Source organism: Pseudophryne corroboree, chromosome 4, assembly GCF_028390025.1.
Source record: "Pseudophryne corroboree isolate aPseCor3 chromosome 4, aPseCor3.hap2, whole genome shotgun sequence".
Taxonomy (NCBI): domain Eukaryota; kingdom Metazoa; phylum Chordata; class Amphibia; order Anura; family Myobatrachidae; genus Pseudophryne; species Pseudophryne corroboree.
In genome coordinates, this window is record NC_086447.1 from 275,379,940 (window position 1) to 275,396,886 (window position 16,947).

Genomic DNA, 16,947 nt, shown 5'->3' on the forward strand with positions numbered 1-16,947 from the left:
AAAAGGGTATGACCTAGTGAGATAGCAGAAGCATGTGTGTATGAATCCGTGTTTGGGGGTCATGTATCATCGTGCCGTACGTGTTTTAAATCAAGCTTCGAGGCATTGCGAAGTATACATTTGAATTCCTTCTTATCCCGTGGTACGGGTCTGTGGATGGGCTGTCAAACTTTACCGAGCTCTTTTCGGCTGTGGTTGTAACAAATGGGGAGCACATTTTAGTTGATGATACATGAATGGGGGAATATGTGATTGCTGATATCTGTGCCTGTATTCCCTATCGACTATGTGTGTAATTACCTGAAGGTTGTAGAGATGAAGAAAAGACATAATTACGGTAAATGCAGTGGTATTCTATGTCAGGTAAATGAACATTTGTCGGTTGAAGTCTTGTTCGGTGTCTGTTGAATGCAGTCTTCTTTGTGCTTTTGCCAAAAGGCTTGTGGGCAAAAAGCTTTGTCAATGTCCATAGATTTACAAAAGTGTTGGGCTAGCGTAATTTTAAAATTTCTAGGGAAACTGGGGATCTATGGCATAGTTCATCAAAAATCTGTGTATAAGGTTGTCAAAGCTTCTTCTTTAATCCATCAGTTGTCTGTATACAGGATCATCAAATTCCTCGTCCAAGTGGGTCTTTTTACCTTGGAGAAAATGGAAAAAACAGGTGAAAGAAACGGACCGTAGAAATCGCATTTTCATCACATCATTGTTTCTACATTTGGGTCATAAATCAAATCCATTGGAATTACAATTTCCTCACTCCTTAAACTCATCACCCTGGTACTTCGTTTACACTTCGTTAAAGCCTGACCGCATCTAAATATCAAGCCAATCGTTATGATAACACCTAAGATACATAGGAGAAACTTCCCAACATCCATTATGACTCCTTGAGCCCATTCTCCTAAACCAATGAACCAATTTCGCGGGTTCAACCATGACACCCAACCAGTCAGTTCATTACCTACAGCAGCAAGAGTGAGATTGTGTCTCCTGCGAAATTCCCACTTCAGTTGGAGAATATCGTCCATCTTTTGGTCTATGACCTCGACCGGGTCCTCGGTACTATTTGTAATATATGTGCAACATTTCACACCGTACTGCGTTGCCAGTGTGACACAATATCCACCTGTCACTGCCGTGAGATAATTGAGAATCATTCTATGCTGAACCAGTTCTGTTTTATAAGCTTGAAGTTCTCTTCCAGTATACCTAAACGTGTCATCATACATTTCTGTGATATTGTCTAACAAATTTGCGAGCGCAGATATGTATTTATAATTCAACACTCCTCTGGCGGTGCGAGTGATGTCTAACGCGATTAGAAACTGAATCCCGGTGGATTCATGGATCATGTCAGAGGCCGGATGCTCTGTTCTTTCTGTCAGTTGCCTTTTAACTACGTGCTCGTAATGGGTGTGAGTATAAGGAGCTTGGGCACCACGGTGTATGTCTTTCATTTTGTCATGTGATACAGTCATTACTTCAGGCAGTACTTTTCCAATATAACACAATCCTTCAGAGTTTGGGGCAAGCCACTTATACGCCTTCCTCCCGCATATGAAATATGCATCATCGGGGAGAACATATGGGACGGAGTAAGACATAACCATATTACACATCTTCCATGTGAAATCTCCTAACCCTAATTCTCCCATCTGTCTAGTACACGTATCAGCTTGTACGATATGTGCACAGTATCCTGGTGATACCTCTCCAACTCTCGTAATCCTATTTCCTAGGGTATACCTATATCGGAAAGATTTTCCTCTACTGGCTATGTGGCGTATAAGTTCTGTATCTGTCGGCATTCTATCTGCTCTATATGAAAAGGTCATGGTTTGGTTACTCCATGACACTTCCCAATTTCCCGGCTTTCGGGGATTGGAAATGTTAAAACATATGAGGGATCTATCCACATGATATTGGTGGAGCTTCAAACTAGGAGGACTGGAGATATTAAACCTCCTGTCCACCGGTCTCCCACCCTTTAGCTCAAGTACCTCCCCTACCGTTAAAGGAAATGGTACTAGTCCTGATTTGCTATGACCTTGAGGTACTTGAGAGCATACCCAACAATCTGTTTGATTTAACACACACTACCCACTAAGGAGTGATAGTCACTCAATGGATGCCGGTCCATGTGGATATTAAAACTGGATTGGCATTTCTTAATGCACCCATCCTCAACTACGTTGTCACAGAGCCTACAGATACAGTTTTCTTCAGCTAACAATCCAAAAAAAAATGTTTACAAATAACATGGCTGTTAGATTGTTTCCGGTACTCGCCTTTGTTCGGTGCTTGTGTTGCTATTGGAAATTTACACCTCCGTCTTAGTCATTGGAACCTTTCTGGTGTCAAAACTTCTTTCTCGACCTCACTGGTACTCTCACCGAAACAGACTGCTCTGGTCAACATCAGGGTCAACAGGAAAATCCATATCACAGTCTCTTGTGGCAAGTCCATCTTACAGGAGGAGAAAAGAAGAAATTTGTAATGGGGTACAGAAAAACAGTTTGAGGGGGAGAGAAACTTGCTACGATAATTAAGTTCTCTAGTCTTGTTGTTCTTCTTGTTCTGCTGTCATCTCAAAGGTGCTGTCTCTCAGTCTTCCAAACGAACATTCCGGTGATGCAATATTCCCTCCAAACCAGCGATCTTTCTGTAAGGAGCAAAAAAAATCTTGCATTACCATTTGCCTAACTGAGGTGTGACATACCATCTTTAAAACATAAAAACATGGGTGAGAAGAGGGAGAGGAAAAAAAAAAACAACAAGAGAGAGAGAACCGTTCACATATGTGTATATATATATATATATATATATATATATATATAACATAACACATCAATAAACAGAGAGAAAAAAACATTTTTCAAACATAAACATTCTCTAAAACATTGTCAGATCATCCGGCTGTCATATCTACATGTCCAATGGTTTCCTTGCGCAGTCCCTCCCCCCAGCACTTCCATATTCCACTGTCTGTATCTGGCCAGAATACATTGATGCGGATAGGTCATGCTGGGGTTTGGTAGACTTCTGCAAAGACCAAGTATATATGCAATGTTTGAATCCTACCAATAATCGTCAGAGATGGGGAGAGAGAAAAGGAAACATTTCACAGATACATTTACGACGTTTCACCCGGTCATTCCTGTGTCTTCAGGGAATGACCTCCCAATTTATTAACTATAACCTCAGGCTTACCATCAGTCCTAATGATCACCTTTCCTGATTGCACATTATGGGTGTGGCTCAAAATTCTTCCTATATGATCCCTGTTTATAATTGTGTGTGTTATAATTTTGCTCATTTCTTGGTCTAGGGGGTCTGACTTTATGTGGGTTATTACAGTTGCTGGCATAATGCCCTTCTCTTCTACAATGATAACAAATCCTTGGCTTTCTCCATGTGCTAGGGGCCTGGGGTTCCGGTCGACTTGATGCCTCCTCTAGTGCTTGGATGCTCAGTACCATCAACCGCTCTCCCTGTGCTTCCTTGGTTCTTTGGATATTTTGGTCATGCTCGATAGCGGACTCTCTTAATGCAGCCACCGAGATACCTCTCCAATGAGGTATAGAGGTTTGTACCCTAATTTTTAGTGTGTCTTTTAAGCTGTCCATTAATACAGACACAGCTACCTCTCTGTGGTGTACGTTAGTTTCAATGTCATCTATACCAGTGTACCTAGCCATATCCTGCAGAGCCCGGTGAAAATACTCTGATGCGGATTCACCTTCTTTTTGTTTTATTGTAAAGATTTTATTCCACTTTACTACTGCAGGAAAATATTCTTTCAACTGTAGATTGATTCTTTTTACATTATCTTGGTTATACTTGTCTGTTAGTGGTACTTCCTCATCTAGCTTACAATCAGCGATAAATTTCAATGAATCAACATCGGGGGGTAAACATGCCCTCAAAACTGTCCTCCAATCTTTGTTATTTGGCTCTGCAGTGTTTCCTAGCACTCTAATGTATTTTTGACAAGCAACTAAGTCTTTCCTGGGATCAGGAAATTCAGACAGAATTGTTCTTAATTCCGTTCGGGAAAAGGGGCAGTACATGGCGATGTTCCTGACAGGAGTGACTCCTGAAGAGTCAGTTTTCCCATTTGGTACTGCAATTACCCTGACAGGATTAAGTCCAGTAACGTCATTCTGAATTGATTCCACGATATGAGGTACATTTGTTTGTGCGTGATGTATAATACCATACGTACCTGTGGACACGACCTCACCTGACCCTCCGTTAGGGGGTTTGATTACAGTCTTTACCGATTTGGTCGCGTCCACCTGGATGTCTTGTGTGATGGCTGCTGGAAAAGGCTCCGACATTGTGCTGGGCTCACTTTCTTGTTGGTGTTCCTGAGGAAAGTTTAACAAGGGGTGCGACTTGCATGGGTTAATAGTTGTACATTTAACACTTTCATTTTTATAAACCTTATTACGTTTGTTACATTCATTCTTAATACAGTTACTAAGTGCCTTTTTATCGTACAACATTGTGCCTTTCTCCGCAACCATAATCCTCTCCATTGCCATGTCTCTCCTTTCAAGATGAAAGTTAGGTATGTAAGTTAAATTTCTTTGCATTTCACTTTCCTGTAGCCATAACTGCAAACAATCATCATGTTTAACCCGTTGTTTCCAGGATTTTATGAGACAGATCCTCCGCCTTAAATTATGCAATACCTCTAAGTCAAAACCACCTATCCCAGGAAATGGTGCTTTATCCCCCGCAGTCATTCGTGTCCATTCATCACAAAAGGTCTCAGTGTGGGGACCATACCTCCTCCACATTACTAACCGAGCAGACCCTCGGGGTCTGCAAGCCTCTGCAGTCTGAACCCTGACTGCTGAACGTCCCTGTGTTGTGCACTTGGCTTCCATTGTGGACCTCTTTTAACACAGAAAAAAACTTCCTAAAATGCACCAAACACAGTCTACGGTGAAAATCCTTAAAGCTCTTCCACTGAACTTCTTCTGCTCCGGGTATCTCCGGTCCGCCTTCTAGCAGACACGTGTAACCGTTGCAGGCCCTATCTCTAGAGATTTTCCTGTGACCAGTGAAAATTCCCTTCTTTACACAAATCACGCTTGCATGTGCTCCCTACAACACGTATGAGGGCAAGATTTACGCATGGATATACTACCTCATATCACGTTGCGTTATTGGTCACACATACAACCGTGCGGTCCAATCGTACCACTTATGGACACTTGTTGCCCATAAATGGTAGGATCATTGGAGTCTCCCTACTGTGCTCCAAAACAGCCAGAGCGTAATACAACGAAAACTTTATCACACTCTGTTGCACGTTTTCACTCAGACCATGCTCATCACGTCTTTACACAAAGATCACCCAGATCACTCAGTTCACAAAGCGGGATTCAATACACTCATACCGTTTTCAACCCACTATCATTCTTATAGTTTTCTGATCAGAAAAATCATTTCCCGTAATCTGATAGCTGTCCCCAGAGGCATTACAGTAAAGTAAGGTATTTAAACTAAGTTTTGGAAAAACTGAAATCAATTTGTGCTATTATCACGTGGCTATGCTATACCGCCCCCACTAAAACAATGCTATTGTGCGATTTGAGTTTTGGTGGGCGTACCCAGACGCTCCGTTGCGTAATATACGCTGCGTGCGTCGGCCTTTGGGTTGTGTTCGCGAGTTTCAGCCTTTTGTTAGAGACACGTGTACGCTGGCCACAAAATACAATTAGCACGTTTATTAATGCAGATGATTCTTTTAACTGTAATCATCTACCAAGCCCCACACAGGTCTTTCTTGTATCTCAGGTAAAGCTGTGTGTGTATTTTACAAATTACCCCTTAGTGTATAACTTTTACACTTTAACTATTTAAATAGCGACAAATCTCTCTTAGCACGTTTATCAATTATACAATGGCAAACAGGAGAGTGATATGAATATACACGAAAAAGGAATGCAGATATATGCGTGTGTATACAAAACAGAAATAAACAGTTTTAAAAGACACTAGTGTGTTGTTCTTACCTCCGGTTCCCGGATTCCTTCAGCACCCTTTACTAAGCGAAGCAGACGCTTATCCCGTCAGCACTGCGAAGAATATGATCTCCCGCCCTTTGCTGATGGATAATGTCTGCTGAAATTACCTAGCAGAGATATGTGAAGGACAGGACGAGCAGCCAATTGATAAAGCTAAATATTTATCTTATATAAAACCCTTTATGAGGTCTAAGAACACTGTACGCTATTTACGTATGGAGTACCGTAAGGGTACGCTCGTTGCGTAACAATCGCTTAGCCGTGGTCGAGACGCTCAAGCGTCACGTTCGCTCACGGCCAAGAGATCACAGGCAGGCACGCTATTGGCTGCCGACTAACGTAATGGTTCACTATAGCGTAACGGACGCTGTATCGGGAGCGGGCTGCTCGAGCGATACAGACGCTCACGAGAATACGCTGTTGGTATCGGGCACACTTATAGGTGAGCGACTACCGTAATGCTACGCTATCAGCATAGCGGACGCTCGAGACCACGAGGAGATCACGAGCGGCGCAGACGCTCACAATGTTAAACCTTTATATCTAAACCATAAACAATGTAATATGCTGTAAAACCTTAGTGCAGAGATAGGGTGTAGATGCAACACAGTGTAACCTTATTAACTTAAAAGCTGTTTGAGCGTCACCGACGCTCTGAGAATACTTAACACTATGAAAAATACACAGATACCGTGCTTAGGGTCCAACGCCTAATATATATATATTATGAATGTTATACTTGCAAAAGAATTAATACAATACAAGTCATACACTACAATATAACATAGACTACCTAACCAGATAACTACACATGAAATACAATACAATACTATTACGTTTAAGAGAATACGAGAGAAAGAGAAGAAGAGAGAGAGAGAGAGATATGGCCCATAACAACAAGAAAGACAATATGATTGCGGAGAAAACTTACGCACAAGGGGAACGATCGCATGCGCCTCTGGACATCCAGCTCCCGATTTTCAGCAATGAGAACCGTTGAAGAGTGAGCTGGATGTGATCGGCTTGTCTATTTATGCCCCACACACAATACAATTCAATGGTCCCTACAATCTCATTGTTCATTGGACACAGGAATTCCTCCTCGCATCATAACAAAAGGTCATAGGTTGATTCATACAGGTGGGCTGTGACGATTTCCAACTGCTCAGGTGGGTGGGAAACTGGGTTTCCCGCCGCATGAATAAGTAAGTGCAAATAATAGTAAATGGACATAAACTTCTTATGTCCATAACTATTCGCACGAGCGATTAATCCGCTTCAAACCAACACCGGAATATTGCTAATTAAATACTCTTCCGATGGATACTAAACACCACAGTATTACTACTGTCTGACCCTTCGTATCAAACAAAGAGGGATTTCTCTGTCCATGAACATGCTACATTAACCAAACTTTCAGAATCTATCAAAGGGACCATGATCTACAAAATACATTATATAGTGGAAATATGTAACGAAAGAGTCGCCCGCTAGACGCATACAATCTCTACCGTAAATGCGCATACCGTGCGCCTGCGGGTGCCCGCAACAGCGAGTATGCGCACGCACGGGAGAGCGCACGCATGCGCAGCAGGGACACATATGAGGTGCAAATATGGCAGTGTGCATCGTGATATTTTTCTGACTTTGACACCAGGTACAGTCGGACAACGCCACAGCGGGGGCTTACATCAATCAACAAGGAGGGACGAAAAGCAGAGCCTGCATGCGAAAGGTGTCAAAGATACTCATCTGGGTGGAAAGAAATGCAAGAGCCATGTCAGCAATTTTAATTTCCGGGTGTGGACAAAATGGGAGGCGGAATTCATGAGTCGTCACGATCTCCACCTGGGGGAGTGGGGACTCCACCATCTGGTGTTCCAGCAGATCATCGACCGGTGGGGTTGCCCACAAATAGATATGATGGCTTCTCGTCTCAACAAGAAACTTCCCTGGTATTGCTTGCGGACCATGGACCCTCAGGCGTGGCCGTACCGGCTGGTCTACCTGTTTCCTCTGATACCATTGCTCCCAAGTGTGCTAAAGCGAATCAGGAATCAAGGTGTCCAGGCAATTCTGACTGCCCCAGATTGGCCTTGGAGGGCGTGGTATGCAGATCTTCTGGACATGTCTGTCCAAGACCCTTGGCCTCTACCTCTCAGAAGCAATCTTCTTCAACAAGGACCGTTCATCTACGCGGACTTACGGTGTTTTCGTTTGACGGCATGGAGGTTGAGCGGAACATCCTAGCTCACAAGGGCCTTTCCAAAAAGGTTATTGCAACCATGGTTCAGGCCAGGAAACCTGTGACGTCAAAACACTATCATATCTGGAGGAGATATGTCTCTTGATGCGAGGAACACACGTATCCGCCTGCGGAGTTTTACTTGGGATGTTTCCTACATTTTCTGCAGGCTGGTGTGGATAAGGGCATACGTCTGGGTTCCGTTAAGGTCCAGATTTCAGCGCTCTCCATTTTCTTTCAGAAGAAATTGGCAGTGTTGTCAGAAGTTCAGACTTTCTTGCAAGGGGTACTCCACATACAACCTCCCTTTATGCCGCCTATGGCACCCTGGGATTTGGATGTTGTGTTGAAATTTCTACAGTCCTCCTGGTTTGACCCTCTGATGACGGTAGAAGACAAGTACCTCATGTGGAAGACTATGATGTTACTGGCCCTGGTAGACGTGTTTCAAAATTAGGGTCCTTATTGTGTAAAAGTCCATATTTGGTCTTTTATGAGGACAGAGCGGAGCTCCGGACTAGACAGCAGTTCCTGCCGAAGATTGTCTCTGCGTTTCATCTGAATCAACCTATTGTGGTTCCGTCCAGTTCTGACGCTTCTGCTCCTCCGTAGGCATTGGATGCTGTGTGTGCCTTGAAAATCTGTCAAGCGTACAGCTCGGGTCAGAAAAACAGATATCTTGTTCGTGCTCTATGATGCACAGAAGAAGGGTTGCCCTGCTTTAAGGCAGTCCATTGCTCATTTCCTGTGGCAGTACCCCTACAAATTGTACCTACTATGGTAAATCCACCTTGGGTGGAAAATTTATCTAACCAACTGCAACAGCTTAATCAGTCTCTGGTTAGACAGAAAACTCCCTCAGGTCACACACGTGTCCCTGGTCTGTGAACATGCCTGCAATGGCTGGTGAAATGTGTTTTCCGTACGGTGGTTAGTGTTAGGAACAGCGGTCCCTCCATTGCAGACAGCCAAGCAGGTGACATCGGGAGAGTGCACTCCGGCCATCCCATACATTTCCAAGACAGCAGCTGATTCACAGCGTCAGACAGCGCCGGTCACAGCTGCTCCTTTACCATGCACCACTTCCTTCTCGATGATCCCAGGCGGCGGTTAGCACTGAGCACAGCGGTCCCCCCGCTGCACACAGACAGACACCAGGCGCATAAGAGGATAGTGAGCTTCACTCACTCCATCCCCACGACAGCGGCTGATCTCAAGTGGCAGATAGTGCCAGACACAGCGGTCTCTTCATCGTGTACCATATGCTCCCTATACAGTCCCAGTTTTGATACTGAGATCAATAGTGTGGGAGCCTGATGCCTCATTCCTGGTGCTGCACCCGTGAACTATTCTGACTGTCCTCTAAGAGGACTCAGGAATTCTCATCTCTCCTCTTCAAGAGTGGTAACCTCACATGTATCTCCCCTGTTCCCTATTATCTATTTCATTTTACCCACATACTTATACTAATTTGTGCACCAGGTATATCCACCAGCTATTTTTTTTTTTTTAATTATTCTGCAGGCACTTTATAAGGTTATGCCTGTGGCTAATTATATCTATCTATCTATCTATCTATCTATCTATCTATCTATCTATCTATCTATCTATCTAGATAGATATAGATATAGGGGTGGTCTTCAGTATGCCGGCTGTCGGGATCCCGGCGCACAGTATACCGGCGCCGGCATACCGACACTTATTCTCCCTTGTGGGGGTCATTTGCGCTCGCCACACTGTCGGTTAGCCGGCGGTCGGTCTCCCGGTGCTGGTATGCTGGTCGCCGGGAGCCCGACCGCCGGCATACCATACCACACCCAGATATAGATATATATATATAGAATACTGTTGATACCCGGCACTCCAATAAGGGATTAATGGATATACTTGCTGTGGTGCCCTCCGTGGGTTAGTAGCACTAGCCCCATGTATTCTCCAAAAGTCGGCGGCACTCATACAGACTGCTCAAAGCATTTTAAAAGGGTGTAAGTTTATTTTCCAACGGCGTTTCGTGGATATACCCCGTCGTCAGGGACAGCACATCACAGATTGTGATGTGCTGTCCCTGACGACGGGGTATATCCCCGAAACGCCGTTGGAAAATAAACTTACACCCTTTTAAAATGCTTTGAGCAGTCTGTATGAGTGCCGCCGACTTTTGGAGAATATATATTTATATATATATATATATAGATAGATAGATATTTCTTGTGTACTAGCTGTAGCCATCAGTCATATAAAAATGTTACAGGCATTGTCAAAGGCTACACCTGATGTTTAGTTATTCTGCACCATTTGATCAGGCACAGCTCTGTATAATTAGTCCTTCCATTTTTTGGACTTATAATATTCTTTAGCTGATGTGTTGCAAGAATGTATCAATCTGTCCATGTCCTGAGAGCATAATGTGCAATTAATATGAATAGAGTGTGCCAAGTCAGTTCCTTACAGTGAACCTCACACTACCCTAGTATTCATTGCTGATTGCTCTGTGAAACCCTGCAAATTACACCTCTCCATTACTGGATGCAGCCGTGTATAAATTAAATTTCTGCTGATTTTTCTGTGACATTCTGCACAATAGACTCCTCTATCACTGGATGCACCTGTGTAAAAATTGAATTAAATTGAACACCATTTCCTTATTTTCTGGACTCTCATTGGTGATTCAGTGACCACTTCCCCAGGCAGTTTCCCAACTGGTGGGGAAGATCCCCACACTGTCTAACGCCAAAAGCAGAGCGCCTATCACATATCTTTTCTTTATCTTACTTTTTCCTTTTTCTGAACTCTCATCGATTCAGGAGTAGTGTACGAGTTATCTACTATCATACCACACTATGGCCCTCATTCCGAGTTGATCGCTCGCTAGCAGTTTTTAGCAGCCGTGCAAATGCTAAGCCGCCGCCCTCTGGGAGTGTATCTTAGCTTAGCAGAAGTGCGAACGATTGCATCGCAGAACGGCTACAAACAAATATTGTGCAGTTTCTGAGTAGCTTCAGACCTACTCGGCGCTTGCGATCACTTCAGACCATTCAGTTCCGGATTTGACGTCACAAACACGCCCTGCGTTCGCCCAGCCACGCCTGCGTTTTCCCTGGCACGCCTGCATTTTTTCGAGCACTCCCTGAAAACGGTCAGTTGACACCCAGAAACGCCCACTTCATATCAATCACTCTGCAGCGGCCATTGAGACTGAAAATACATCGGCCGTTGTGAAAGTACGTCACGTGTGCACACTGCGCCGCATACGCATGCGATCAACTCGGAATGACCCCCAATATACGTCCAATTCCGTTCGATCTTGGAAGCAATTCATTATAGGGCCGAACTAGTACCTGTGGGAGACCCCCAGGGAATATTCGGGTTAGTAGGTATATATCAAACTCCAATCTTTCGTTGAAAGCAGATTAATCTTTTTGTCTATTCTACAACTATAGTTAATTTAGGTGCTAATTTATACATCGATTTGCATCCAGCCTTGGGAGTGCATCAGTAATAGACACGGTAAAAACCATTATCGTTTTGTGACATCACGTGTGGGCTCTGGAGGGTTAAAGGCTATATCTAGACCTTTCTGCTGATTATTATCCCATTTGAGGCAACTAATTGATCTAAAATTATTCCCTGCGCTAACCACCTTGCTGGTTTTTATTGTACCCTGTATGTCATTTTATTGTACTCTGTATGTCATTAGAAGACGTTATTTTAACAATGAAGTAAAAGTTACGTTTTAACATTTATTATCTAACACATTATAATACTATTTGCTTTGTAAGAGTGTGCCAAGAAAGGAGTCTTCTTTCTTTTTTTCTCGATATTTGTATACGGTAAGTAATTACTGACTTCTTGGTGCACCACCAATAGTGGGATTGTAGGAGTCTACACCTTGTTATTTCATAAAATGTTGGTTTATACTAATTAACCTGAAAATTATCCATAACCAATGTGGAAACAATTCTACTTTTTCGTACAGCTAAAGCTTCACTTGTTGGTGCCTCTGGATCCAGATCCACTCTACACCCCAATGTTTCCCTGTGCAACCTATGTACTTTGCAGAAAGAGAATTAACAATGGCAAGTCTACCATAACTCTCCTTTTTTTGTGTTTAGACTTGGGTTCCATCACCAAGATGTCTTTATTATGTAATACAAATATTCCAAAATACTGAAATATCTGAAATTTGTAATATTTCTGCTTCCAAGCATTTCAGATATGGGAGACTCACCCTGTATTTCTCACTCTCTTCACTCACCATTAACCAACTATATATATTGGCATTAACTACCTGCTAATTAGTTAAATGATAACACAGCATACATTTTGGTGATTCAGTATGCTTATTGTACTCGACAAGTTTTGCAGTATAATGTAGGGTGATAAACCATTGAGTCTGCAGGACAAAAAACCCCCAAACAATTGTGTAGATACACAGTCAGTGGCTGTCTATGTCATTTTCATGCATCGTATAACGGTGTACCTAATTTATCTGCATCTACAGATTCCTGGTAGGATCTTGATTCCACCTTTATTAATAACCACTATCAGTGATAGAAGGGGCATAATCTATATAGTCTGTGAAATTGGTACAGACAGTTTGCTAATGCCCATATATTCTAATCTCTCATGGGCAAGTGCCTTCACCTTCTTGGTTCTCACCCTGCATATCCTTGTTTCCAGTTTATCCCCACCCATAGCAATGCTGATCCTGTCTATCCACCCTTCTAGGGCACTGGGTCATTGAGTGCTACAGCTTATAATGGTTAGTCTTTTTCCATGTGTTCTGTCTGAGGGAGAGATGTAACATACCTTGGAGAGATAAAGTACCAACCAATCGGTTCCAAAATGTCATTTTTCAAATCAGACTGTAACATGGTACTTTTTCTCTGTACTTGGTACTTTTTCTCTGTCCACGTGATCTCTGATTATAGTTTGTAAAGAAGGTGGCAGTTCAGTGCTTGTTTTATTAGGTATCTACCTTCCCCTGAACTTGATTATACCATTTACATTTTTCATGTGCTGACATACTGATAATAGCTGCAATTTGCTCAAATACCAACTTGTTTATAGGAAAGCGGATTTAAAATATTTATTGACGATGTGTAATCTTCCTTCAAATTTGTTAACTGTAGACTGGGTGTCTCTTTGTGATAGCACAGTATATCACATGCTGACTCTTCAAAACTTCTTCTGGAAAAAAAAAATAGATTTCCAAGTGTGTGTTGGGGGAGGTGTTAAACCCAGATATACGGACATCACCTAGGGCATGTCCAGCGCCATGACATTGTACATACTATAGAAGAAAATTTGTACAAAAGAGACTCTCTACAATCCCTGTATGCGCTCATTTTTTTTCTTAATGTTTTCTTAATCTATCCCTTTAATTTTTCTTGGCAATATAGTAAGACTCATTTTTCCTATCCTGTTAAATTTATTTGGGAATTTTTATCTGTCCGCATCATTTATTTAGAAGTTACTGTATGGCAGATAGCTTGATCCAAACTACTTGGTATCTCAAAGCCTCTTCTGATGGCACAGCAGCGATCAGGTCCTTCGTCACATTGTTGTTTTTGTTTCTGCTATTAGTGGGGTGAGTGATATACAAATTTTTAATAAGTGTTATTCAATTAGAATTACAGTACTTGTGACACTGCAGGTATAGTGCGCTATTCAAAGTTCTCCAGTGGATGAAGATACAATATGTCAGCTGAGCGTTAGGTGTTGTGAAATGTTGCATACAGCAACATAAGAAAGAACAATACAACAACAACACTGTACAATAAATAAATCTAGATACAAGACTTTTTTTCTTTAAGTTGTCAACAGAGCTTGTAAAGAAGGTGGCAGTTCAGTGCTTGTTTTATTAGGTATCTACCTAGTCCTGAGTTGGACCGACCTTCCCCCAGCAAAAGTTTCTGTATTCCTTGTGATGGATTCAGCAAGATAAGTTCCTAATAGATTCTGGTCCATGTTGATATGATAACATCACACAGTTGCTGCAGATTTGCTGGCTGCACGTTCATTCTGCAAATCTTTTGCCCCACATTCCAGTGGTACTCTATTTTAATGAGATTTGGAGTCCATTGGAGTACACTGACCTCAGTCTCACGTTTATGGATCTAGATTGAGATGCTGTGCTTTATGATGGAGGAAGCCATTAGTAGTTGGGTGATCATAAAGGTATGCACATGGTCAGCAAGAATACTTAGGTGAGCTTTGGTATTAATGGGCATAATTTGTGCCAAGCAAATGTCCCCTAGCCAATATACTACCACCGGCCTGAACTATTAACAGTAGGCAGGATGGATCCAGGGATATCTGCATGTCGCACAAAAATCAAGATTCATCAGACCAGGCAATGGTCTTCCTCTCTAACTGCCCAGTGTTGGTGAGTCTGGGTGTACTGTATCCTCACTTTCCTGTTCTTAGCATTCAGGAGTGGAACCTGGTGTAGTCTCCTGCTGCTATATGACATCCACTTCAGGCCAACATGGCCGTCCTCTCATCTCACTCCCTCTCAGTAAGGCATTTTCTCTCCCCACAGAAGTGCTGTTCATGATATGTTTTCTTTTTATTCTGTACAGCATTTTTGATAAAATCTAGACAGGGGATCATCATTCACCATCAACCACAACGTCTGCCACCAACAAAAAGTCCAAGGTTGGTCACTTCGATCACATTTCTTATGCATTCTGCTGTTTAGAATGCACAACTGAACCTTTTGACCATATTTGCATGCCTTTATGGTGCTCATTTGGCGAGATTTGCTAATTACATATTTTTATTAATAAGCAGGTGTGTCTAATATAATATCCAATGTGTGTAGATTATGATTTTGTGATTTTACAGAAAAAAAAAAAAAAGTTAGTAGAGTTTGCTCTGAAAACGTGCCACCTCCATCTTTGTATTACAGGTTTTGCTTCATAGGCACACTCTACTACATAATCATTACTACACACTCAACAACACCTTTTATTTCCATGTTCAACTAAACTAAAGTACTTAACTCATGTACAAAAGGATAGACTTTAGGCACTCTTCTCAACCTGATAACTTTTGGATTTATCTCCCATTAGCTGCTGCTCAAAACCATTGGTGAGATGGTACCTTGTGATATAGTTGGGAAAAGTATCTTTTTTTAGAACTTCTGTTTGTTAACATTACATAATTGATGAAGTGAGTTTGCAACTTGAAATGTTCTTAGTTTATTTTAGAGCCTGTTGGTTCTTCGATGTGACTGGCTCCTGAATTAAAAAGTATTTTCTTCACCCTTAATATTGAATTAATATGTATCATAACATTTGCTACGCTAAAGGTACATACACACTGGGCGTTTTTGCCCAGCGTGTATGCACAGCGATGATCGCTGATATCTCTGGGCTGAAAATCGCTCAGTGTATACACATTGAGCTATTTCCCCCCCTGCCCAGTGATGTCAGCGGGGGTGAACGGCTTTCCATAGCAGGACGTTATGGAAAGCCGTCCACCCCACCGTTCATCTGCTGGTGATACCAGCAGATGAACGGAGGCCACCGGCGATGAAGCGGGGGCACACATCAGCGCTCATCGCCGGGGCATACACACTGGGCGGCTTTGAGCTGAAGGCAGCTCAACACACCAAAAGTGACCTGCTTTCAGCTCAAAATCTCCCAGTGTGTATGGGCCTTTACACCCAAAATGTCATTCAAAGCTGCTGCAGCCATTTATTACCATACTTGTAGTTACCAAAAGTATGAAATAATTCCAAGGGAGACTTGTTAGCATGTGAAAGGCAGTGTTGTGTAGGTGCACCCTGGAGTCATTGCAATCCCTATATGAACCTGCAGTGCCTTAACTACGTGTGTGCCAGGTGTGCCTGGCACACAGCGCAGTCCCCTGTGGGCGCAACGGCCAGCGGCTTGCAAAGAGTCAAATTGACTCCTTACAAGCCGCCTCTGCTGTGCTGGTTGCGCTGCTCTGGAGTAGCCGGAGGCAGGGGAGGAGAGCAGCAGCGCAGGAGGCAGGGGAGGAGGAGGAGGAGGGAGGGGGACTGTAGCCGCAGCAGCGCTATGTAATTGGTAGTAGCGCCACTGCAGCAGTCCCTCTCCTTTCACATTGGCTGCCTGGCGCTGCTGTGAATGCTGGGATGCGCTTTGCTCATCCCAGCATTCACAGAGGCCCGGGATATGCCAGCACCGAGGAGCCTGACTGCCAGCGAGGAGAGATGGTAAGTATCTGTCTGTCTGTGTCTCTCTCTCTCTCTCTATCTATTCTGTCTGTCGTAATGTGTAAAAAGGGGGACGCTGTCTGCCGTAATGTGTAAAAAGGGGACGCTGTCTGCCGTAATGTGTAAAAAGGGGGACGCTGTCTGCCATAATGTGTAAAAAGGAGACGCTGTCTGCCGTAATGTGTAAAAAGGGGGACGCTGTCTGCCATAATGTGTAAATAGGGGGACTGTCTGCCGTAATGCCTAAAAGGGGCTCTACCTGGTGTAGTGGCGATACTGTGCAGCGTAATTTGAATAATGGAGACTGCTGTGCACCGTAGTATGAATTGGCATTTTGTGGCCACGCCCCTATATATTTTTCGCGCACCTACGCGCACTGACCTATCTTGCATGGGGGGGGGGGGTCCCAACTTCCATCCAATGCAAAAAAAATAGTTTGCAATTTGTTGGTC